Source organism: Lepisma saccharinum, chromosome 6, assembly GCF_977018435.1.
Source record: "Lepisma saccharinum chromosome 6, izLepSacc3.1, whole genome shotgun sequence".
NCBI lineage: Eukaryota > Metazoa > Arthropoda > Insecta > Zygentoma > Lepismatidae > Lepisma > Lepisma saccharinum.
The window spans coordinates 67,139,297-67,155,279 of NC_139234.1; the positions used below are offsets into that span (position 1 = coordinate 67,139,297).

At 37.6% G+C, this 15,983-nt stretch overlaps 1 protein-coding gene across 9 annotated transcripts in view; it reads right to left on the reverse strand.

Moving 5' to 3' along the window:
- Positions 1-12,787, reverse strand: part of tipE (temperature-induced paralytic E) — a 77,581-nt gene extending 64,794 nt beyond the window's left edge. For 8 of the 9 annotated variants that reach the window (XR_014441793.1, XR_014441790.1, XR_014441792.1 and 5 more), the window contains exon 1: positions 12,497-12,787. The gene's annotated coding sequence lies outside the window, so the exon portion shown is untranslated. The remainder of the gene's footprint in view (positions 1-12,496) is intronic. The other variant, XM_083124061.1, reaches the window with a different exon arrangement.
- Positions 12,788-15,983: the final 3,196 nt, after the last annotated feature.

The window sequence follows — 15,983 nt, forward strand, 5'->3', positions numbered from 1 at the left end:
TCCGCAGGTCAATTTTGTTGATGTAGCGCTTGCTATTGTAACATGTTACACGATAAGGAGGGGAATGGTCGAAAAGAGTGAAAAGACACGCCTCCTTCTTTGTATGAAAATAAATCATCTTCTCTATATATTTAATGAAATATGGCGATGACGATACATACAACAAGAAATGTAAGTAAGTCAAATATTGTGTATTGTCAATTATCAGTGTAAGTCAAATATTGACAAGACATTTGCCTATTGGCAGGGCTATAGCCTAGGGACCACACAAAAATGAGACACTGAAGGGGCAGAAGTGAAGCAAAGTATGAAGTGAATCCGGCTGGTGGCTATTTAAAATTCATTCGTGAAAAAACATTTAATAGCGATTTTCCCAAATCTTGACATTCCTCTTGAGATTCTGTTAGAATTTTATCAGCGGAGCGAGGTCATTCCAAACTGTTGGGCCAAATAGTCATGTTTTAAAGTGGTTAATTTTCAAGGTTTTTTGCACTGCAAGTGTCTGAAACTTCTCTGACATTGTTGGTTTCTATCTCAAAAATGCAATAACAGTCACTTAAGGGGAAAATGGTGTGCAGAATTAGAGATTTTCACAGTGTCGGGAAATTTCGAACATTTCCCGTCCAATAGTGAAATATTTCAGTCCCGAACTTCGGGATTTGAAAAATTTCCCGTCACGACCAAAAAATTTCCGTTCCGCACACGCTACAATGAACAAGTACTCAAGTTGCTTAAGATGTGTGTCTACAGAGTGCAGAAAACGCGCCAGCGACCATTTCCTGCAGTCCTTTGCGGGGACGATTCTTCCTTTCTTGCCTCTTCATTTCGCTTTCCATAAATTAGTGACTCCCTTCGGGAGCTGAATCAATATAACCCCATTTCCATCTTTCTATTTCATACGCGATGCGAACATGTAAAGGAAGACCATTAATTATTGGGTGGATCGAAGCTCCCTTTCCACGTCCAGCGGAGCCGATTGGTCTGGGTGTCCGCCATGACACGCGAGGGTGCAATTTATTAAGGGATTCGATGTTGTACATGAGGATGGTGTCTGGTGGACGAATGCAATAAGAAGAGAGACCTTGAAAGCAGCCAAGCTAGATAAAGTGTAGGCCTACTTGTTTTAAACTATGGCTGCCGATATTATAAGGAATGTGTAACTTATATTAATCTAAAATTATTTTGTGGGAGGGTACAGAATATGCTGTCAGCATATAATAACATGTAATGCTAAAAATATAATGTGCATATAATGTTCATATTTTACGACACATTAAAAATCTTATGATATATATATATATATATATATACGATATATAGCTACCTCAAGACGATTATAAGGGTTAGTTTTAGATCCAGTAATCGGGACTGGACTTTCAAAGCGAAATCGAACCAATGTGCAATGCTCCCCCACCAGGCTTGATTTGATTCATTTTTCTTCGCTTTTCTGCCACTTTTGGCAAATCGCGAAGATGAGGATGAGTGATCATATGATGAAATTGATGAACATACACGCCAAAGAATACCCATGCTTAGGTCGGAATTCGAAACCGGGACTTCTGGCGTAGCAGCGACTGTGATAACTGCTCAGCCACGGAGGTCGGCCTCACCAGGAAACTAACCCAGGACCCTTTAGTTATTAGGCGATAGCAATAGAAATAGTTATACGTTATTTGTATTAATTGATTACGTAAAGGGATAAGCTTTCCTCAGGCCAAACAGCAACACAAATGGGAAAATGCTCTCGCTTTGTGTTCGTCAGTTAACGTTCTTGCCTTGTAACCAACAAGCACCAGATTCTATTTCCAGCCTAGACTATTTAAAGTGTCTACTAAATCAAGCCTTCACAAACCTATTTGTGCTAAACTTTCTCTTATTTTTTACTGTCTTGAAAAAGATTGCTCGATCTTTTTTCTTTCCTTGTAATATAATTGTATCATTACTTTTTATAATAATCCCCTTTTGGGAGGGCCACGTGCCCCAGTACCCCTCCCTACAAATCCGCCAATGCTTAAACTCTTTGCTTTGAGAAGTATGACATCCATTGATTTATTTAGCTGTAATCAAGAAATGTATATATCTTTATAACATATTGTTATTAACAATAGCTGTAACAAAACTTTACAATACCATAATAACTATAGAAATATCTTTCAGTGCTCCATAGCAGGTATTTTTAACCTATTATTCACTGTGGATTCCCTTTAAGTAGCTTTGCTGTTGCGTATCTCTCAATACTTCAAGCCAAATATGTTCTTTTTTAAAAAGTAACTCAATAATTGTCTTTCATTACAATATGTTATATTTGATTGACAAAATATGTTCGGTTAGGGGTTTCTTTGTGTTACGTGCCTGATGGGCAAACACAAACTATGCGCGAGACGAATTAGTTTCACGAGAGCGATAACATATGTCAGTGCGCCGAGCGTGAATGAGAGGACAAATTGTAGCCTTTGGATGAAGGAAAAGATGGATGTATATATGAGAATAATTAGAAAAGAAACGTGGTAACAATATAAAATTGCATCAATAGAACAAGAGACATATTGTAAATAGTAAATTACTATTGTAAAGTATATGTTCATATGTGAGAATTTAAGGAAAGTTTATAATCGAAGAAACGATTGCAAGAATGTGTCCTTTTCCGATCTTTGGATCGGAATATTTTTTCTTACCACTGGCAAGGAGTAGGTTGTCAGATTTTTTCGTTTGTTTCTGTCTATGGTTGCGCTGTGATAAATTAGTCGCACCAAAGCACATTCTTGGTTGCGCTCCATGTTAGCGGCACTAGCCTACGGCTAGCGCTTCCAGTTAGCGATCTGTGGTTTTCCTTTTTTTATCTCGATTGGCCTAGGAGGTCAATAGTTAGTTAATAGGTTCCATGGTTAGACGCCCCTGAACATTTATTTTGTATATCTTGGTTAGGCCGACATGCCCAAGAAAAGGGAAAAGAGGGTAGGAAGAAGAGTACGAGAATTTATACTTGAAAGAAGGAAACAAGAAGGAGGAGAGACAATCAAACCTCCCGCCATAAGTCATGACCCGTTAGGTCTGAAACGCGATATATCAAGGAAGGAGAAGGAATTTAAGCTGGTGCCAATAGAAGAATCATCATCGTTGCGACACATTTACAAGAACTGCAAACCAAGTAACAATAACGATCCAAAGAGCAAAGATAAGAAAGATCTTTCCGCAATAGGAAAGAAGGCTTAAATTGACATTGTTATTAAGGGATTTGTACATAGTCCGATTGGAAGAAGAAGTTTCCAGTAATCCAATTGTATAAAGTAGAAGAAACTTTACATTAGCCCATTAGAAGAAGAAGAAGCTTTCCATTAATAAATTAGTAGAAGGATGAAAGAAGAAGAAGCTTTTCGTTAGTCTGATTAGAAGAAGAAGTATCCAGTAATCCAATTGTATAAAGTAGAAGAAACTTTCCATTAGCCAATGAGAAGAAGAAGCAGCTTTCCATTAATAAATTAATAGTAGGAAGAATAGAAGAAGAAGCCTTTTCCCAAAATAGAAGGAAGAAAAGAAGAAGAAGATTTCCTTTCAATGATATATATTGGGATTCTCGAATAGAGAACCTATCCCCTGAGATTAAGATATTTCTGTAGTGTTGGTATAAATAGTATAGTCAAGTACGTACCCCCAGGGTCGTATCATTTGGTAACCGTAAACAAAATATTTGGTTCTGATAAATAACCATTTGTTTGTCGCCTAAAAACGAACGCAACTAATTTGCTGTTGTTCCAAAAAATCTTTTTCCTCTGTGTATAACTTTATGTTGGCTTTATACTGACGATCTGTAAATTAGGGTTTTTTCAATAGTACATTTTTGTAAAGAAGTTTTGTTTTCATAAAGAAAACTAATAAAAAAACTATTAAATATTGTCACGTTTATACCTCTAACTCAAAGTGCATTACTAAATTTGATTCTCTCTTCAGGACACTATTAAAGCTCGCAACAAAGAGGAGTCAACACCAAAGTAAGTCAGGGAAACGAAACTTCACAACAACAATCGCTAAATAGTCAGTCAGTCAGGTAAGTCTTCGCAAACCATCTGGGTTGGGTTATACTGATTTATTACATTTCCCTCGGATTATTATTACATTTTTGCAACATATGTACTGATCCTGCACCAAATTTATAGAATAATATTTTATTTTTAGAAAAATGTTTGACATTCGTTGCGTATGTGAATTGCCGAGAAAACCGCCCATAACTTCGTCTTTCTGTCCGTGAATTTAGTGTGTAAAGTTCGTAATAAGAAGCTTTGCAATGGTGGAGATTTTCTCGTATTTATTATCTGTGGCATTAAATTTATTAATATATTAACATTTTTTAACCAACAATAACAAATACCTAAAATGTCGAGTATTTCTGGATAGTAAAACCGAGTGTACTGTACACTTCTAGTTTACGATTGTTACAAGCATTTAAACACTTTTTTTATATAAGGTTTACCGGAGAACACACGCTTCCTTCATCAGACATCACTGTTACAGTTAAATAATAGGATGAATTTAACAACACCATTTATGTATGTAATGATTCGCGTCAATAGTGTTACAGTCTTGCAACCTAAGAACTCAACTGTGAAATAAGCAACAATTTTTCGAGGTTATTAAATTCTAATTCTAAATTCTAAATATCCCTCACCTTCGGCCGTGATCAAGAAAGTGTGGGGCCCTAACTCCACACCCCTTATACGCCTTCATGGCGCATGGAGCACTTTACATTACTATTAATCCTAAATATCATCAGGCAATTAAAGGTCATATTTTCAACAAAGTTCCTTGATCTCTTCGCTTGGATTGAATTTCAAAGATGGCGGCTTACCCAGTTTTTGAAAAAGAAAATTCCGTGGTGAGTCATTCTCGTTACTTTCTTCCCATGTTCTTTTACACCCATACCCAGGCCGGGAACTTTATTGGGGAGTTTGAAAGTCGACCACTTCCCAACAATGTAACATTATTGACAAACTTGAACGTATAACTCTTTGTATTTTGCAAAATTTATTCTATTCTTATAAATCAGTGGAACGAATGGTGCAAGGAACAATTTATGGTTGTGGATAATACATATGGATGGATAGCAGACTTTACAACTAAAGACCCATGGTTCTATTTGTACACACTCCCACGGCAGGTCATAGTTTTCATCAATAGGTTAAGGACGGGGCACGTGCGTTCACCAGCACACGTAACAAAAATACATATTAAAACTCGACAAAATTCCAAATGTGGTAATGAACATCCTGAAGCGCAACATTTATTCTTCGAATGTCCAATTTTCTCACATCAACGAATCACACTCTATAAAGCTATACAACGTTCGAAAATTTCATTTCCCATATCACTCTCTTCCCTTCTATCAGAATTATCTCCTCCACTAATATGGCATCTGTACGGATATGCACGAAAATGTAGGCTTGAAATATAAAATGATTTTTATAAAATAACAGCAAAAGGATAAAAGGGATTTATTCATATAATCGTTTATGTTTGTGATACTGGTGAGCTTGAGTGACTATCTACCAACTTCAGAAGAAAAAACAATGACAGAAACGCTGACCAAAGTTCACAGGATATTGTTGACAGGGTCATGTAAAAGAAGAAGAAGAAGAAGAAATTGTTATAACTGTGACATCGATGGGTGATGAAGGGAGCATGTGTTCTCTCGAAACTTTAATCATAAGGCCTGTCTAAAGAATTCTACAGTTCAAGCAATATGTACATACATGATGAATTATACATCTAATATTGTGTGCACACTATCGATTTCGCAGTAGCCAGATATTTGATCAGAAACTGAAGTAGGGTGCGAATGAGTGCTCTTCGATTTTTGCCGAAATTGAATGCATTCAAAGTGTAGGCCAGTCCCCAATCAGTTTCTGTGTAATGAAATCACTGCGATGTACAGTGGGATCCATGAGTATTACCGTACCAATTGTCCATCAAGGTTCATGCACTTTATTTGACCCAATAAGAGCTTTAAGAATTAAAAGAAAACTCAAAACAAGCTGTTGACAACTTCTGCACCTGAATACATAAAAATCCATCGTTTGAAAACACATAGGATGTAAGAGAAACATTAATGAAAATAGTCATGGACAATTTGCACGGTAATACTCATGGATCCCACTGTACCTGCCACTCTAAGACTGTTTCTTTTAAAGCAGTCAAGAAAGATTTCACCTTTCTGTTCTATAGTTAGCTTTTTCCAGATAATCAATCGCTTACATTATCTTTATTTCTTAGTATGGTGCTGTTTAGTTTCATATTTTATACAGGGTGATTCAAAAGTTGGACACTAGAGCACAGTGGCGGCGATTGGATTCCAAAACCGGGGAACAAGATGCCAAAACTTGGGGGGGGGGGCAAAGACAGTATATTTCCCTTTGTAGATAAGGTTTAGCATATAGTACGAGGGCAAAAGTGGCGAAAAGTGTGTGGGGAGCAACTGCTCCCCCTCGCCCCAGCTAATTGCCGCCACTGCTAGAGCAACGTCGTTATTTGTGCAAATTAAGAAAAATTTAAGGAGAGGGAAGTTGTTGGGGATATGTGGTTTTCAATCTAAAGTGATTGCATTTTGAACGTATATAGAATGCACCGTTGATGGTGCCAGTCTGAATGAGAACAGAAAATGCCTTGTTGCTACATGCTTCGTCCTTATAAGGAGCATATGAAGAATTGATCACGCTTTTTCCTTTGCTCCTAATTATCGTCAAGTTCACGTAACGTTCAATATTTTTGCTTTACTAGCATATAACATTTTAGATAAGTTTTAAAATTAAACTCATTATTGAACTCACTTGTGTTAATCTCAACAATGAGTATGAAATATGAATTCGTGAAATTGTGATTGGACACACTCATGGGCGTATATATAGTTCGCGTAAGGGAGGGGGGAGTTCAACTTTTGGTATGATTAGGGTTCCTATATTTCGTAAGTGAAAATCCGGGACACTGCTGACCGGAAGCTTGTTGGAGAGCGGAGAGGTGGGGGGTGCTGGACCCGACAAAGTTGTGTGCATGTACGTACATATCCATTATCATATTCTTTACACCTCTAAAATAGAAACAGAAATTTACTTCGAAGTATATCATTAACCTTGAAATTCCTTTCCCGTGCCATAATGAACTAAGCCGCTATCTCACAATGTCGAAACTTTATTTGAGAACTGCGGACTGAACACTGCGGGCACCCAAGCACTGACTGTTTACAGTAAACAGCTTACTATGCAATGGAAGAGATTTTGCAACTGAAATTCAGTGCTGCTAGCAGACGGCGGCGCTATCGTGAAGTCAAATATCTTTGCAGCATCTTCTTGTAACTCGATAACTCTTGTATTATCGAGAGGGAGCGGTTCAATGTACAGTTAGATTGTTTAGTAAAATGAGCATTTTAATATTACTCATTTAAATATAAATAAAGTTAAGGTCTTAATCATTTCTTCTTTCCCACGTGATTCCAGGACATTTTTCCATCCCGAAGAAACTATTCGGGACACCAGGACAAATTATATTATTCCGGGATTGTCCCGGAAAATCCGGGACGTATAGCAGGCCTAGGTACAATCAGGCTATCAAAATCCAATCTGTCAACCAGGCCATCCAACATTTTGACACACTATTTCAATAAATGAAGGATAGCTATTTCACATTTTTTGGAATCAGTTGCTGCAATGTGTTGACTGTGTTCAGAGAAACGTGATTTCAATTCTACTACAAAATGGTCCAAAAATGGACAACGAAGGTTTACCTTGTAATATTCTTTTGTGCTCTCAGCTGGTGCATTATTCCCTCAGATTTGACGGCTGGGTGTTCTAGGTCTCTTCGTTTCTTCATCATCGTCTCTAAGTAGTTTCTCTGCTTTGGATTAAATTTCATTAAAGTTCTTAGTTCTTATTTCTTTTTTTTTTAATATCTCTATTAGAATACTGACATCTTCACAGTACAGAAGTCCACCTTTTGAGGTGCCCAACATAATCTTGTACTGCATGAAAACAATTTGGTTAGAACAAGTGGAGACAGTGGCGTGCCAGGATTTTCGAAAGGGAGGGGTTACGTACACTTTTTCTGTTGGATAGCTCTCATTTTACCATCTTTTCCTTCTTTTGTTATGTTCCTTTTTTAGAAATATTGGGCAAAAAGGGGGGATTATGACGATACCCACCAACCACCCCTTGGGCACGCCACTGAGTGGAGATGATCAAATTTTCCACAGGTTACACTGTGAAGAAACTGAAGAGCTTGCTGAAATATTTCTCTACATTTCCACGTCAGGCTACTTAGATTTGATACTTTTCTGTTCATCTTGTGTCAAACAACTTGAGTATGTTACGGTATTTCCCTGGTTTTCTTGCACTGCATTTTTAAAAACCAAATTCGTTTAAGAAGACTCGAGGGAAAAAAATATAACTGATTTGACAGTCCCAATGCAGTTTCTTGTGGCAGAAATTCCGAACCTATCAGAAAATTGCAGACATTTGGTCTGCAGTCCCATCTGGTGTGTGGAATTACGTAATTTCCTTCCCATCCGTATGCCGTGTTATACGTCTCGAATTTAGGAGAATAAAATAAAATAAGTCCGAAGACATTTTTATGAACAAACTAATAGAACAGGTAATCTGGTAATTTTACTGAACCAGAACCATAAGGAGGGTTTGGACCCGTTGAACACCCCCTTTAAATACGCCCATGGACACAGGCATTAATACAATATATCCGCGTCTCACCAGAACTCAAATCTGTGATCCCTGACGCTACTGCAAGTAATCCCTCTCTCTCAACGCGATATATAATATCGAACTGCAACAGCTCAAACTTCTGTCCACAACTGAGCGAAATATATTTTCTTTGAATGTGAAAGATTAAATACTTTAAAAACATCGGCGATAGTGAGAAATTTCCGTCTTTTCCTCCATTTTTTGTGCGATCCCAGACATATTTTCAAGATACCACACCGTAACATTTTTACCTAAATTCCAAACGAAAATGGGGTGAATTAACGAGGGGAGGTTGTCGAGATCCCCACCCGTATTATAACCAGTAACAAAGGTAAACTTTAATCCCTGCCCTGAACTTATTGCCCCTCATAAGAATATAATACACATTTAATGCTGTTACATAAATATTCCCGTTAGATTTTAAATATAAACTGCTCATTTCATGCTTTCGAGTACCATCAATCAACAGATGGCAGCATTGCTGACTATTGTGGAACGACTTAGTTCTGCAATTCGTAAAGAAGAAATACAATACAGCATTATTGTTTCAAATTTATCTCGGCCGATGTTTTAGATTTTAAGTAGAATTTTTTATTAATTAATGCAATTAATCTTGAATTCTTAGTGAAAGTGAAATCTTTTCTAATTAATTTTACAAAATGTTAAAATAAGTATATATCACAATTGCTCTGCGTAAATTATACAGTGCAACAGAGCATCAAGGAATATTCAACAATATATTATATATCTGTTACTGTTGACTAAAAAGAGTAATGTGAAATAAATGTAATAGAAAGAAATATATAGGACGGAAAAGTTTTGCGAAGTTTAAGCCCACTTTATCCACACATAGGCTAAATAGAAGTGAATCTACACACAGTTGAAAGTGAGATCCGATCCATCGTGACAGAAAAATCTGCATCAATGTATGGCTTCGCGTTGTGACATCTTCACTTTCAATGTTTGCATAAAGAGATTTAACCGAGGAACTCTTTCTGGAAATCCATAAATATATATAATTTATTTATTTAAATACTGAAGTTTATATTGTTTGTGTCCTGTAGTATGCGGTAACAATTTGCGAAAAAAAAAATCAGTTCCGCAAGCATTTGAACAGTGAATACTCAAGGAAGAGCTTTTATGCGAAGAAATGAGTATGAAGTTTTTATATTATTTTAGAGCTTTCTAATTATTAATTATTATTATGTATGAACACACTGATCCAGAAATGGACCGACCCCCCCCCTTTCAGAACAGACGTTTCATTTGCACAATGGAAACATATCCGCAAGGGGATAAGGGGTTTAAACCTCCAGAAATGCTGCCAAAATAATATAAATTAATGATAAATCATACCAATTGGTGACACAAGGTCACCAACAATGTTTCACAGCGTGTAGAGAACATCAATACTAATCCTCGGTAACGATTTCCCCGCATATATTAAAGGGTGCAAAATGGCCTTATGTGACGACGCATCCAACAATTTTAAATAACTCATTCCTCGTTGAGGCTTCGTTTCCACGCCACCGGCCCTCGAAAGAATTACATTTTTTATTCTGCGCCCGCCCCTGAACAGGAACGATATGACTCCCTTGTTTAGATATATTGCCAGATTACCCTTTTTGTATAACCAACATTTCTTATCCTAAGTGGTTACACGGCCCCTATCAACGGGCACACAACTAATCTCTGTGCAGGCAGTATTAATCGTTGGTCTTTATTGCACATTAAAGAAATCACAAAAACGGTCAAAATTTTTAGGATTATCTATTTGAAATGCCAGTAAATGGAGTGAAAACATAGTGAAATGTGGACCAAAATAACTTCCATTAAGTAATAAATGTAATTTTGGCTTGGAGCACAACTAGCGCCGTGAAACAGAATAGGTATCTGTGAGAGATCATTTATCTCTGCATTAACTGGGATTCGAAACACAATAACAGAGCATGACGTTATCGTTCTCCTTGGTGTAGTGGTAGTGTGTTGAGAAACAAGATTAAATATTGTGTTAATTCTCGATTACAGCCCGTTTCACCTTATCCCGTTTCGCCTTATTGCGTTTTCACCCCTCCCCCAATACAATTTCGCGTGAGTTATGTGACACTAACTTTCTAAGGCGAAACGGGACATCCCATTTCGCCTTGTCCTGTTTGGCGTTACACACAAACCTAACCTAACTTAACCTAACCTAAAATTTGTTATACATCACAAATGCCAGGATAAATAGTACCAAAATTACTAATACAGTTAATATAAATCCGTTTAAATAATAAAAAGAAGTATATATGTCAATGTAGCATGGTGTTTTATTACATTAATAATAAAGAACTCTTCATGTCGATAATATTCCCTGGTGGGAAATTTCTTGTGTGTAAGGCGAAATGGGATGTCCCGTTTCGCCTTAGAAAGTTCGTGTCATATAAATCATTTGAAATTGTATTGGGGGAGGTGAAAACGCAATAAGGCGAAACGGGAGGACACGTAATTCTCCAATCCCTTTAATGGACATTGTTGTAGCCAACCAGACGAGAGAAATGCTTGGGTCTTCCCGATGATGTAGCGTTAACGCCTTGTAATCAAGGGATAGCGGGTTCGATTCCCGGTCGAGGCAATTGCACAGTAGTTCAAGTTCAGATTAGTGTATCTGAGCATAGAGTGGACACAGCCTATCTATCGCCTACTGAATTGAGGCCTGACGTAACCTACAAATATTCCCTATATGTTCTACTGTGCCCTGGGTTCGAATTGGTGGTAGAACATAAAGTTTTCTTTGTTCTTTCAAACGCTAATCCAAATATGATTTTAGTGAATTCGCTAAAATAGCGTTAAAATGGTGTGAAGTAATTAAATAAATGTTCTGATCTGTATTGGAGACTAGCGTCATTGTTTTACTGTAATCAATAGTTTCTGCGTTCGACTCCCGGAAAGACTTTCTTCAAGTTGTTCGGATTACACATTATACAGAAGAGTCTATTAGGGGGTTAACAAACTACAACGACGCTTACCAAACTGCATATAAGGGTTAACATATCGCTTGAAAAACAGGGTCCCTGATTCTAACCCCATTTAAACCAATACTGCAACCTCGTGTATCGTCTGTGTCATCATAAATTCATAGTCATTAGATTGATTGATTGATTGAGTTGGTTTTTTAAGTCCACTTTATGCACAGTAAGGCTAATCGGGACTGGACCTACAGTTTTAAGTGGGATCCGAACCACTATGTGCCTCCACCGGGTATCGAACCCGGTTAGATTAGCGGTAGAAATAACGACAAAAATAGCCTAGTTTAGAAGAATGATTCGGGTATTCCCAACATGACAGATATCGTTCCTTGACGGGAAAATGTGTGATATTTCTCGTTTGAATTCCACATTAAGAGCTTTAGTTCGATGCCCGGTGTTTATCTACCATATCTGCTAATTATCATATTTTGATTGGTAAGCTGGCAATTATATATTCAAATGTGAGAAAGGGTTATTAGTGTCATAGCAAAAGTTATAGTGCGTTTGGTTTATGTTTATAATCTAGCGAATTTTGAACCTCCTGATTAGCAGCGTAGTTTGGGGAATAAAATCTAGCACCTGACAAAACTATGAATGATTTAAGAGACGGGACATTTGTGATTATGTTACTGTATGATTTCTCATGTTCATAACTTTAAACCTTAAACCACTTGACATACGCTTAAAACTATCACCGTGGTAGAAAATATTTTAAAAAAACATTAACGTTAACACAGAACTAAAAAGGCTCACTGTAATTCTACAGGTGTTTCGTCCAAACAGAGCTCCAGATATTTTGACGCACACTTTTTCCTCCTGTGACACTTGAACCCTTGGGAGCTGGGAAGCACACTAGAACACTACATCACTTAACATCACTTCAGCAACGCAACGTGAAAGACACAGGCGAGCATTTTCGCTCTCACTAACCATTCTCCCTCTGTGAGTGGCTTGCTTGTGCGATTGTTGCAGGGCATTGGACGGGAGAGCGAGACTACGAAGCCTCGACACTCAGCATGGCTCGCACTTACTGAACCAAGTAGAGATGGCGCTAGTCTCTGAGCGCTGTATCGATCCAACTACCGGACGCAACGTAAAACACCAATCACTGTTAACAACCTTTTCAGTCATATGGATTAAAAGTGAAAGAATAGGAACATGTGATGCAAATAGTTCTGATGAGACACATTTTTATCCTATGCTCTATTACGAATTCCCGCGTACAAAAATTTGTAATAATCCTTCAAGATCTCACAATCTAGTTTTCTCATGTGGTGAATGAACTCTGTTACTTCATAACGCCATTCAGCATAAGCACGTACGAATGTAGGCTCGGTGGCCACGATTTCGCAGCGTAAGTTCCCAGGTTCGAATTCCGATCTCGGCATGCGTGTTCTGCGTGAGTTATCGTCGCGATTAGCCAAAAGGAAATACTTGGTAGTGGAGACCTGGCTGATGAAAGTTATATTATTTGGAGGTACATAAATATAGTTAGTAACAACGTGATATAGGAGTGCTAAATAAACCTTCCCACTCATTACAAACTTGATAATTTCTTCTTTCAAGTACATAGAATTGGTCAATATTATTAGAAACCAAAAGATTGATTGATTGATTGATTTAGTTTATTTTACTTCGCGTTTTGTGCCTCTTGGCTAATTTGCGAAGATGAGGATGAGTGATGAAAGGATGAAAGTGATGAATGGACATTCACAAACAACCAAGCCCGACCGGGATTCGAACCCGGGACCCTTGGCGTCGCAGCGGGAAACCAAAAGAGAATAAACACTGAATTTATTATGGCAGTCAGGAATAATTATTTATATTACAGTTTAGATGCTTTAAATATAGTATGTAAGAAAGGGAAGGAACCTGATCTTCGATAATCTGCAGTGCCTTAGGCCACTCTCGAAGATATTAAGTCGCTCCAATGTTCAGCGCAGGTAGACAGACAGAAACAAAGATTTGTAAAATTAAGCTCCTTTTATCGGTCGAGTTCTTCGTCGAGTCCACTTTTTTTAAGTGCTGCATAAGTAATTGAGGAAGGGGTTAATTCCACTTCAATTGATCTCAACAAGTAGTTCGATATGGCTTCAGGTAATAATTTTAACAAGTAACTGGTTACAGCTAGACAGAAAATAAGTGTTAATTCTAGAAACGTGGAAATATGCATGGAACGTGTTAATGCATACAGTGAATATGAGGTGAATAGTGGTAAAATATTTTGAGCCCTGTTCGATTGGGGGGAGTCCCTGACACCTCTAAAACTGATGTTAGTTTCTTATTTAGCGTTGCTTTTCTGTCCCGTTTGGCTAAACCCGACCTCTCGAGCTGAAAACAATTGATCAAAGTAACGCATAATCATCCGACTTCGCCTCCTGCAGTCATCCTGTACTTTTTTTTCTACTCTTCCTTCCAGTTGTCCACGCACAGCAGTTATTTTGCTGTATTCCCATCCATGTGGTGGGGACGTCCAACAGGTCAGCCATTGAACGCATTTTCCTCCAGAACTTGAATCCTTGTATTCATTCGGATTACATGTCCTACCCACATTTTTTTTACAAATTTTTACATCCATTTCTTTGCAGGCTTTCAAGACAATTAATTAATGGGGTGTCAATACTTTCTTAGGATCCCAAGATATTTAGTCTTTTCCAGCTTCTCTTTTGACACGTTCGCGGGGTCGTAAACGTGTGGATAGCATATCGCTAAATATAGTCTCGAAAATATAATGTTCGAACTCTTTCTCTCTCTCTCTCTCTCTCTCTCTCTCTCTCTCTCTCTCTCCACTAAAGAAATCCCTTGACAATCTAAGATTTAACACTTTATCAAGAGCTTCCTGTCTGCCCCTTTAAATTTAATACTCAATCCTATCACCAAAATTTCCATGCCAATTTCAGACTTACTGTTGATATTGAAGAGTGGATATTGCCTTGACCAAAAAAAATACTTCTCAGTCTCCACACCAGAATTTTCGCAACAGTCTTAATAGTAATACACAAGAATTGGATAGCCCCTTCAATTTAATGTTCAATCCTCCTCTAACTAAAATACCCGCCAAAATCTAACACCTAGAGTTGGATACTGTCCCTCCCCCGCCCAACGTTTAATCCCCCCAGAACCCACATATCAATTAAGGCCTAAAATGTAAGAGTTGGATATTTCTCCCCCACCCATTCGATAATACCGTTAAACACTTTCTTTTCGTCATTTAATGGATTAAATATGGTGCATTTAAGGTGTAAAATTTTTACATACATTTTGGAAAAATATATAAATGTTGAATTTTATATTATTTGAAAAGAAACCCCCCCAAAATCTCGATGGCCCCACCCCTGTGGGCAGGCCCGTACCCGGGGGGGGGGGGGCAAGGAATCTCTAATTTGCAATCGATTTTGCAGATGTGAACAATAACACACACTGCTGGTGTGGGATGCACAACTGACTGTCCTTTTATTAGCCACATTTCTTGAATGCTAAGTTTTATTTTCATCTGATTCAACGGAAAAGAGTAAGTACATAAAATTTCTACAATGTCAGCTACATCAAGGTAGGGGAGTGTAAATTCGGTGTAGGGGGTGCGAAAATCATTCTCGTCCTGGGCGCTGAAAGCTACAACTCTGATAAGGAAATATTTCCTTTCGAGAGACCATTAATAGATTTACACCATTATAGAAACATAACACAATAAAAGTCTGAAAATTTAATTAGGCCTATCATTTTTAATAAAAAGCAATAATTAAATAATATCTAACACTTATTAAAAACATTTCACGTATCTTCTAATGTCTTGACATTTTGTACCAGTCGTTAAAGTAATTAATTTGCTAGTTTATAAATGTAGCAAATTAATTTGTTTATATATGTTTATAAATATAAATATATATATTAATTAATTATTTAATAATTGACATAAATATTTAATTATTTTTATATATATATATACACACAGGTATTGGACAAAATAATGGAAACACGAGTCAGAAGTGGGACATATTTTCAATGTGTCTGGTAATACTGAGAACGGCGGAAATCAACCTTCTCTTGTTTGTTGCAGGTAGTATGGACTGTGCACTGACAGTAGAGTGAGGCAGTGTGGTAGTGAACGTTGTTCAGGTGTAGCGAGTGACCAGTATAGCCGACCTGACGGAGTTTGAAAGAGGTCGAATTGTTGGTGCCCGTTTCACTGGAGCATCTGTGAGCAAAACAGCGAAGTTATGCGGTGTAACACGAGGCACGG